We start from the raw sequence: 11,076 nt of genomic DNA, 5'->3' as shown, positions 1-11,076 counted from the left end.
TGAAGAAATCTTCAGTACTTCAACAGTTTTCATACATTTTTGTGGTGAATCACATACCAATTCGATTTAGATTTTTCTTTAGACGTCTGTTACATTTTGTAGGCCACAACTGTTCGCTAAATTCTGGTTTTAACCCAACCATCTGTGAGTTGTTGAGCTGCCAACAAGCCAGAAAAATAAATAAATAAATAAAAATATCAGTCTTAATGAGTTCAGGAAAGCACACAGACAGCCTACGACACGAGTCATTAAACTACAGTAATTAAATAGTTAATGATCATAGTGTATATTAATAAGCAATCCTTTGGGATGGCTTCAGGAGGAGAGTGTAGTCAATCAGTGAGGTGGCTTTTAGTAGCACTAGTTTGTTCCTTTAAGGCTACTTTGTGCACATATTTGCATACTGAAACAGGGAAAATAATATCTGATTTTGTCTCATTTAGATTTATAATGATTGCACTCGGCTGTGCAAGTCACATTGTGAAATATTTGTAATTGTTATTAAAATAAAATCAGATGATCATACCTGTGTCACAGACTGTCTTAGTTCCACAGTTTATGCATCACTCTTTCTAATACTGCGTTCTTATTTTAAATAAAATGTATTGTTATTTGCACTTGTGCTATCCCACATACACTCTGAACTTATATTGCAGTGATCCATAATGAAATGTATAACTCTGAGGGGCACATGTGCTCTCGTAATAAATATGCTGCAAGTATTTAAACACATTCCCAAAAATGATACCGTCTACCAATATACAGCTTTCAACCTTTAATCAACAATGCCATCTCAGTTTTGTTTTTACATTTACACAAACGGCCTCAGAAGTTAATGTTCTGTAGATGTGTTAAAAGATAAAATACTTCATTTTTGGAACATGATAAGATAATATGCTGATATTTCAGATCTTACAGCTTTGCTAGTGGCACTCTGAGAATGCACTTCATATCAGCTCTGAGTCCTTGTTAACATGTGCAGAATGACATAACCTGCCAGCAAAGGTGCCTCTCAAGTAGTAGTGATATTACTTGCAATTGAATTCTGAACACTTTCTGAACAATCGTTTCAACATTCTATCATGATTATATCAGGAATGTAATTTGTAATAGGAAGTTATGGGAAGACTAAACTTAGTTTCAAAATAATTAAATCTTTGTTTAAAGTTGCTAACAAATAAATATGCAATTTAAATTTGCTAATTTTAAAAATGTAATTGAATAACACAATGGTGGCAATATACTTGTTTGATGTTCAGCAGAACAGTGTCTGCTATGTTGGCTGATATACTTTTTTTTTAAACTTTGATAAATAAAAGTTGGGCTGATTTTAACTCCATCAGTGTTGTACTAGAAATCCCTAAAGTTCAAGGATGATAAAACATAATGTGATTCAGTTGCATATAATTTGTGTGTTAGCAAAATTAAAAACAGTAAGTGTACTACAAATTGTTTTTTAATTTAGTAGAACTTGAAATGTTTATCAGTGGGTAAACAATTAGCATTGCTCACCCAGAAAGATCAAGTACTGTATACTTGCAATAAATAAGTTGCCCTAACTTAGTTATCTGAAGTAAGCTTTACTTGGTTGTTTTGAGGTTATGAGTTTGCATCATTTTTTTAAGTTCTAAGAACTAATTAGATTTTACAGCATGATCGGAATGTAATAATCACATATAAACTGAAGCACTGGATATAGATTTAGTTTTTCTTATGACGGCGCTAAATACAAAATTTTAAGCATATTTTATCTGAGAGGACACTAATAACCGTGCCAGTCTTCATGGCACTGATCCAGTAGTTCTTATGTGATGATTTTGTCCAACAGAGAGAAAGGAGGACATCCAAAAGCAATGTTCTAAAGATACACACACAATGAACAAATTAACTAGAAATATTTGGTATGATACGCAGTTACAAGGTACAATCAAAAAGTTGCCAGGTAAATAAAATAACATAAAATACTCAGCAGATTTTCCCTTTTCTGATATTTTTGCATTTTAGCATTAATGTCTCAAACTGGCTCAACTTCCATGCTGAGGATCATTGGTGGTGATGAGAGCTGTGTCTTTGGCTAAAACCCAGCAGTTTTCAGTAGAAGAGTCCACAGTTTCCAAGCCCATAGAGCAGCTTGCTCTTTTTTTCCTTTTTGTTACATTTATGAGGTTGTACACTGTAAACTTGTACCAGTGGGTGCGACTGCCAACACTGTAGCTTTCTGAGGTCTCTAGAGGAGAATATTCAGCAGAAACAGACTAAACTCTGATGCGGGCACATGATGAAAAGCTGGACTTTTCTTGCCGCGTCAACACAATCAGCACCTGCCCCACTCACCAGATTTGCCTCCCTGTGAGATCCTCCACTTCCCCAAAATGAAATCAAGGTGAAGAGTCAGAATTTTGATAAAGTGCAAATCCAGTGTGCATCACAGATGCATAAGTACAAGTGGACCGATGGGACATCTGAACGATCTAAAAACAGCAGCCACCCAGACATGCAGAAGAACACGATATTAAACGAGAGACAGCTAAAATAAAATTAGGAGGGTTTTTTGTTTTTTAACTGCAGAGTTCTGGGATCTTGTACATCTGACATGTGCTGTTACATAATTTTAATAGAAATCTGCCAGGCAATTTACATGGTACATCAATTTATCCCATAATATAATATAAGACCCAGAGGCGCCTCATGCCAGCAGGCAAGGCAGGTAACCGTGTGGGCCCCAGGTGAGGAATAACAAACGTTAAACTGCAGCAGTGGCAATGCGCAAAGTTTGACGTGAAAGTCAGAGAGACCTCCCCAAGGGGGATCCACCTTACTCCTCTCACTCCCACTGCAAGTGGTGTTTATGATTCTGTTTAAACAAACCAAATGACTGACTGACAATCAATGAAAATGAAGAAGAGTTGTCCTTCTGTGAGAGAAAAAAGAAGGAAAGAGCAAGATAGTGGTGAGTCGAGCAGAATTTAATAATGATTAAATATAGTTATTATGAAAATAACTCAATGCTACTAGAATGTAATGTAACCATCATCACATTATATCCTTTGTTTACGTTGATATTTTACATTAGTTAAGTTAGCTGCCAGAGCAGCCTGGTGTGGCCATGATCACATAATATGTCATGTTCTGTTTTTTGGCATTTCAGTCCAGTCAAGGAAAAAAATCACTTAGTTGTGATATCATTATAAAGCTATAAGACACTGGCGTGGTCTAAATAGACTTTGCTATATTTTTATTTTAGAGGAAGGATGTGAAGGATTTTGTTTGTTTGTTTATTTTTCACAATTAGATCTCTCATTTTTTGTAGCCTACACAGGATAGTATGCATCAGTTACAACATAATAAATATAATGCAGGTAAATACAGCTATTATTAAATAAACATATTTCTAATGTCAGTGAAATTTGGATGTCTCCAGTAACTCTTTTTTTTGAGTGTATTTTTGGCAGCATTTTTGGCAGGCCCATTACTGTCATCATATGATACACTATTTTCAGCTTTTAACCAGTTATTTATAACAAAATGTCAGATTGATTTTCATGCCAAAAACAACTACAGCTCCATGAGAAACATCAGCAGATACCGCTGGTATCTATCCCTTGTGGTATTTTCATTGGTCATATGAGCAAATGTGTCCTAAGATGACTTGCGTCATCCCGTACTTCATTTCTGCATTTTGACTCTCAGTTCCCTGTTTATGTCTCCTCAGATTTCATCTCTCAGGCAACAAGTGGTGCGACCAAAGTTGACATATGTTTCCCTTGGAGCTCTATCCAATGCGAAGGCACAAAATTTGGAGACATAAACCTGCCATGACCAAACTGGGAAAATGAACTATGAGAAAGGCACATTCAAATCTCACGCCGTGCTTTCCATTCCCCAGATCCGCTCTTAACAATGAGCTGTTTTGTGCTGCACTGCTGCAGCTGACTGTATGATCCCACTAAAACAAGCACTATTGTAAATGACTATTGTTTCTAAAACACTAACACTGACACCTGGCTCAGTTTTCCTGTCATGTTTGGAGCTGATATGGTGTTTGCCATCCATTTAGGTATTTCTCAATGCCTCTGTTTGTGTTTACAAAAAGAAAAAAATGTTTATGAATATATAAACATGGAGTGAGGCTGCTGCTCAAAATAAGCAGTGAAGTGATTCGTCTTCGTTGATCCTTCCATTGTTTGTTGTTATGTTATCTTTTGGCTTTTTTTCTGTTTCATGGTGTGCATCACTGTCCTTGCGAACCTCTAGTTTCTTGTGAAATGTGTACACTACCTCGTGCCTCCTTTAATGCAAATGAAGTCTTGAACTGTATCCTGTCAACTCAGAGCGAAGCATTTCCACTGGAGAACATAAATCCATTGCAGCTCACAAGCTGGACTGACCAGCCGCTGGACTCGTTCAGGAACAATGACATCATTCTTCCCCCACCTCCTCCTCAGCCAGAGGCACCGCTGCTGGGACTTAGCTCAGGTCCCATTGGTGTTTTAGCTCCAGGTTCTCCACTGGGATGCACCATCCCTGGAAACTTAAAATAAGAGTGCAAGCAGCTTTATACCTTTCAGTCCTGAAAAATGAATCAAAGGCTGCTAAAACAAAGCTCCTCGGATTATAATCCAGTGGGAATCATAACCGCCAGCACATATTGCCCTCTGTAACCTGACACAAATTACTGACTTCAAAACCACAGGCAGCTCTACATTTCAACAAAGCCACCTCATCTTGTATTTAGTGTAAGCAAACATTCACTGTTTTCACAGACGATTTCTACAAAAGTGAAACTATGAAAATACTAGATTCCACTAGAAATGGTTCCACAATAAAGGTTGAGTTTTCATCAAAAAGCATTTAGCAAATGTTTGAGTGTGTTATTCAAAATAATATAAAAATATCCATGAGAAATGAACAGCACACATTCATATTTCATCAGTTTTGTGCTAAAGAGCTGGTCGATGCGTTGGGCTTTTCCCGTGGAGCTTTCTGATTCGACCACATCAAAACAGTGAAATAAGTCACAAATCACAAAAGTAAAGCATGCAAGACATGATTGATCATCTATAAATAGAAAGGAATAACAACCAAAAATGATGTGTTCCCAAATGAAGCATTTATGTTGTATTTCAATGAATAACACGCCATTATTTATTTCTTTTATTTGTTTGCGGTCTCTCTCAGAGGTCAAGAGTTTTGCAATCATACAGTGGAAGTGTTACTGCACTGTCAAATGTCGTTTCCATTGTGCTGAATGTTTTCTGATATTGTTTGCAAAGTTTTGTTTTTGTTTGGTAGAACATGTTTCACGTATAATCTGATCAATTAAGCATGCAGTTTACACCCCACTGATGGACAGAACAAGTAAATTCTATTTCCAGAAAATGTGAAATGATAATGAATTGGCAATTATTTGGATTAACCCAGGATCAGTCTGCTGAAATTATTATTGCCTATTATTTTGTAAATGAGATGGCTCATAACAAACTGCTTGGATCCTATGAATACATTTGTTGGCACCTTGAGGGATGTCTGCACTAGCTACTGGAGACACACACAGACACACACACCAGCCCTGCTTTGACACCCTCCCATTTTCAGAGCCAGTCATGGCGTGAGCAGCTCTGCTATCCAGCTGCGCATTAGCGTTCTCCAATTAAACTCAGCCATCCCAGAGCAGAACGAAAGGCCTAAACCCTCTGGTGAGAAAAGTGCTGACAACCCTCATCTACAAAGTCCTGCTGGGAATACTTTGTCCCTGTGACCATTTACCCAGTGTCATAGAAGTGGCGTGTGTGAGTGTCTGTGTGTGGGTTTAGGAGAGCCAGAGAGGAAGTTTGTGTGCATACCCTTCATCCCTTTGTTGACCAGTGCTTTTTTCTGCACTCAGCCTGAGTGACTTTAGACACAATAACAAATTAAAGTTTGTGCGCATGACCACTAATTCTTGATTTGGTGCGAAAATATGTCCTATTTCCTGTGCTTTTGAAGTTGGACTGATCAGTATTTTTATTTTTTATTTTTTGCGTGCAAGTCTTGTCAAGAGCTTAAATTTACTAAGAAAAGTTTAAATATAAATCCCTGGAGAAGCTGAATAAACAACTAGCATCCTCCTTAAAAGATGGGGCGTGGCAGCAGAAACAGAGAGCTAGATTGAATATAGGCACAATCATCCCCAGTCATACTGAAGTAGAAGTCCAGAACGTTCCTTCATCAGTGATGCCAACAAAGGATGATATCTGGTCTTAATTTTGTATGAAAACAAACAAACACAAAAAACATTTTTGTTTTTTTTACTTTTTAATTTTTTCTTAATTATGTTTTTGGATAAAATTCTACATCATTTACCAAGCAGATTATTTCATTACACAGATGGATTTCTGATTAAATGCACTATTTGCAATTATTAATATTAAAAATCAATGTAGCTTGATATACCTTACCCCCCTCCTCTTTTTTTCCCACTAGCCCAGTGGCAGGCTCATTTTACTAGCACTATTTAAATGACTAATGCTAAAGAGACAAAATTCTAATGGTTTTGGAAAGAAGAGACGATGAGCTTTATGAGGATCCTGGCGTATCACAGTAGCACAAAGCATTCACAAGAAAAATTAGCTCTGTTAGATTCTACCATGTAAAATTTAAACGGGTATCAAAAAATGATGGTATAATTTTATCATCATACATTTCCACTTACCGTAACCATTTTGGGCTAAAGAGAAAATTCAAATGGTTTCATAAAGATGAAAATTATTTTGTAATTTTACAGCCAAAATTACAAAATATCATCAGGCGTGCTGTGTGATACTTGGCTAATAAAGGGTACATTTGTCATTATTATTATTAGTTAAAAACTCTAATTTTTATAGCTAACATCAAGAAATCATACATATCCCCATGCTGCTGAAAACTAGGGCACCGTATTATTTTTCCAATACCAGCACTTTCTCTTCAGCAGCAGAGCTGACAGGTCTTGCCACATTCGGCTTTGACATGTATCTATGAAAATTATCCTCCTGTTAAATCCAGCTCTTAGCCAGTGTCCTTGGTGATCATCGAGCATGAATCTGCTGCTCTTGCTGGGAAAGAAAACGAATCACAGGATGAGTCAAATTTCTCTCAGCATCATTATGTCAGTTGAAATTAAAATTTCTCTGTCTCCCAGACATTAGGCATGCCATGAAATGAACCTTCACCTGTTAAAAATCACTGAACCCACTGACTGTAGGGAGAGCTCTATAGTCAACATTCGGAATGATTCATCAACCCGGTTACCACAGAGTTTCAGCATCTGACAAATGGGACAAATGGGGTAAATTAAGAACCCAGTGTCTCTCACCCCCACCCTCTCTTCCCTGACTATTGACTCTCACAGCTTTATCAGTGTACATTAGTGTCAGTGCCAGTCTACATTTAGACTAACTGTGCCAGAGGAGGCAGGCCATCAGCACATACAGCCATGTCTGTCGTCATGCAGAGCCAATGACCCTTTGTCAGAAACAATCCTCATCAGCAGAGCTATCAAGCCAAGGCTGCACTGTCCAGTGTTTGAGCTCTGAGACTGTTCTCCTGTTGTGAAAAAACAAATCTTGAGGTTAGTATACAGATTTAAACCACAAAACTGCACAAGTTAGGACTTTTGTGTCTAAATGCGCCAGCTTCGTCAGCACAAATCACGGAACTGTGCCCCCGGCATGAAGTTGGTACAAAATTGACCGATGTCCAAATTGAACTCGGTGTTTGGGGAGAAACATTCTCCAACAACAAGGAAGAAAATTAATCATAACTAAAGAACATAATTAACAGCAGAAAATGGAAAAAACTGAAGCCATCAGTGCTTGATGTCTCGCTTCAGTTTTCTTACTTTTACTTTTGGTGTTCTTTATTGTACGGCAGCGCGCAATTCTGTGTGCACTTCACACAATATCTCACTTTTGATGTTTGCAAAACTCAAATTCTTACCTCTGGGTGACAATGTTCCTGCTGCACCTTAAAGTTCCACAAAATGTGGAGTGTGCCAATTAAAATGTAGATGTGATTAGTTGTTAAAAGAGCAGCAGTTTTTAGAATAGATTTTTTTTTCTCCTTTTTACTGCTAAAAAGAGACAGGCACAGTAAGATGTGAAGGCAGTGGAGAAAAAGAAGCTGTGGGACCTGATTGCATGTCAGCAGGGACATAAGCAGGTAGCTGCAGCACAGACTGACTTAACCACTCAATTATCTTTAGGCACCAGAGGTCATCAGAGAATATTTAATGGAGTCCAGAGTTCTACATGCGTCTTCATGAATCTGTAGCTGTGGATTTGTGGGCCCTGACCCCTAAACTGTGATCTTTGAAGCCTCTAAATTACTGCTAACAAAAATAAGTCCCCTAATCTGCCACAAATACCCATGTGGAGCCAGCCATTGATTAGATTACAGTGCTATTTGCAACTTCATCTGCAAGAAGCTGATCCATGCAAAAATGCAAACAAACGAACTGATCCTAAAGCAGAGCCAGTCACGACAAATTGCTCTGATGTTTAGTGGCCGGTTGCCATGACGAGTCACAACCAGTTAGTTGCCTCGGGAGAATTGGCTTTCTTCAGCAGCACGTTTCAATACCCAAACCTGAGGTCAGTCACTGAGTCCACATTACTAAAGCTGAAACTTCTTTCTTTTGTCAGTTTGTCAATGGTATTTTATTTCCTGAGAAGGGCTGGATCTAAATACAAAAAGGCGAGCTAAAAGCTTGATTTCTGCTTAAATCGTCATACCGATCATCATCCCACCTAAAATGTAACATTATGTTTCATCAGAAAGGTGGAGAAGATGTCAGAAGTACAACTAACTGTTTGAAATATGTACGTTTTTTTAAACCTTGTGTACAGTCTCCCACAAGCTTCATCATTCGTGTTGCACTGAGTTTTGCTACTGTAGGCTATAAGAACGCAGTTTGATTAAGGGAACAAATTATTTTCAGCAACATTAATAATCACCAGGCATATGCTGCACTTATAAATTTATGTTTTCCTTACGATTTCTGATTGATGAGCCCTGAGATTTTAACTTATTTTTTGAGCTTTAATTTGCTAATCAAAGTTAGAAATGTATTACCATAATTTATTCACACAATGACTGATGACATGTTTATTTATATCTGTCTCTCCCTGAATTTGATGAAGGCATGCAAGCTGATAATCACTCGGGCCTTTTTTCTAAAGAGCTTTGTCATTTTGTTTTGCTTCGAAGCTGGGAGAAGCTGTGGCCTTCAAAGACATTTCTGATTAATTTGACTACTTGTTGATCTTTATTCATTACTTGGAATGTGCATATTGCGGTGTTTGCTTTGCATTAGCCGCCCTCTGTGTACTCAGTCATCAAATCACTTTTATTGCTCTTGCACTTTGCCAAAGTGAACATTTTTAGACAATCGAAATGCTTACGATCTGAACTTGTTCCCATAAAGTCAGCCAATTTAACACTTTGATTCGTTTATCTATCACTTACTAAGAAATATATTTCTTTCTTCCCCCCACTTTTATTGCTTTCATCTGTGATTTGATACAAATAAAATTCAGCTGCTTGGATTATTACATACAGTAATTTCTTGGTACACTAATGCTTGAGAAGGCTTCATGCTGTCTCTGACACATCCATCCTGAGGCCCTTAAATCTGTCTCTGAAAGCAGGAAAAAAAGCAATGGATGACTCACTCTGCATGTGCAGGTATTGACAGAAGGACTTCCTGCCATGAGGCATCTTGTTAAAGGGAAATGTGATACAGTAGTGTTGGTTTAACAGGTCTTCCTTCTTCTAATGAATAGGCTTATGCGATAAAAGCTTCCTGTTTGAAGATAAGGTATTCAGCAACAACAAGTGGATGCATGGCTGATTGTCACGAGTACCTTGGTATTATGTGTCTCTTTGACAGGAAAATGCACAAGAAAACAAAGCTCCACTTTAAACCTCAAATTAAACAGCACCAGCACAAAGTCTAAAACATTCAAGGGGGATCAGTTTTCTTCACTTTAATGCCAACCATGTCACATCTAATTTATTTGTCTGGACTTTTTTAAAACCCTTTTCTAGAATAAAAAAAACATTTTTTTGGAAAGCAAGAAAGTGTTGAGTGCACCCTTACTGTAAATAAAAAGTGGTTTTGTCTTTCACCTATTTAAAAAGGGGTCTGAGCGTACACAGCATATGGCTGTGTATTTTCTTACATTTCAGTGACAGAGCTGAAAGATGTTTTCTTGTGAGCGGCCCTGCGGTCACAAAGTGGAGCACTACATGTGCCGTTGACAGTGGAAAAAAATAATCTGAAGTACAGCCCCAACAGAACACATCTATCAGCTGGCTGCAGTGTGTGAGAAGTATATTGAAACAGCCTTTGTGGCTTTGATTTTCTTTTCTTTTCATATGTCAGCTCAGGGGTAGCCACCCCGAGACTGTGTGCTAATAGTCGTTTATCTGTTCTTAGAAATCTAAGCAGAATTATTTTATAGGAAAAACAATCAAAAACCTCTAGTTCAAATATCCTCTAGCAACTAAGGTTAATCTAAACATGATACAGGAGATAGTTGTTACCACTGTCTTGTCTATATGGTGAACAGTGTTGGGAAGGTTACTTTTAAAATGTATTCCACTACAGATTACAGAATACATGCCCCAAAATGTATTTTGTAACGTATTCCGTTGAGTTACTCACTGTGAGAAACATATTTTGAATACTTTGGATTACTTGATATATTATCGTGCTTTTTACAACCACATGAATGTACTATTGCTGTGTGATTTATTACTATTACTTAAGTCTATTTGCCATACCAATACCAACTAGATGGTTAAACTTTTTGCATCGATCTCGTATAGAAAACTTCAGTATCAGTACAATGTTTCTTTCTGTCTGCTTTCAGAACTACACATTATTATTTGCAGCTAGCAGGTTGCAATGCAGCCTTCATTAATAGTAATAAATCACACAGCAACACTACACTTAGGATACAAAAGGGGCACATAACCCAGGTAGCTACCACAACTAAAACAAGATAACATTAGTTTTTAAAAAATAACTTACTTCCAGATGTTTCTTTAGGTTGG

At 37.5% G+C, this 11,076-nt stretch overlaps 1 protein-coding gene across 9 annotated transcripts in view; it reads left to right on the top strand.

The window, feature by feature from the left end:
• nectin1b (nectin cell adhesion molecule 1b) overlaps positions 1-11,076 on the top strand; it is a 156,896-nt gene that overhangs the window by 75,823 nt on the left and 69,997 nt on the right. The window lies entirely within an intron of this gene.

The sequence above is a fragment of the Astatotilapia calliptera genome, chromosome 14 (assembly GCF_964374335.1).
Source record: "Astatotilapia calliptera chromosome 14, fAstCal68.1, whole genome shotgun sequence".
NCBI lineage: Eukaryota > Metazoa > Chordata > Actinopteri > Cichliformes > Cichlidae > Astatotilapia > Astatotilapia calliptera.
Note: the sequence above shows the minus strand (reverse complement) of the source record. Positions and strands in the feature narration are given on the sequence as shown.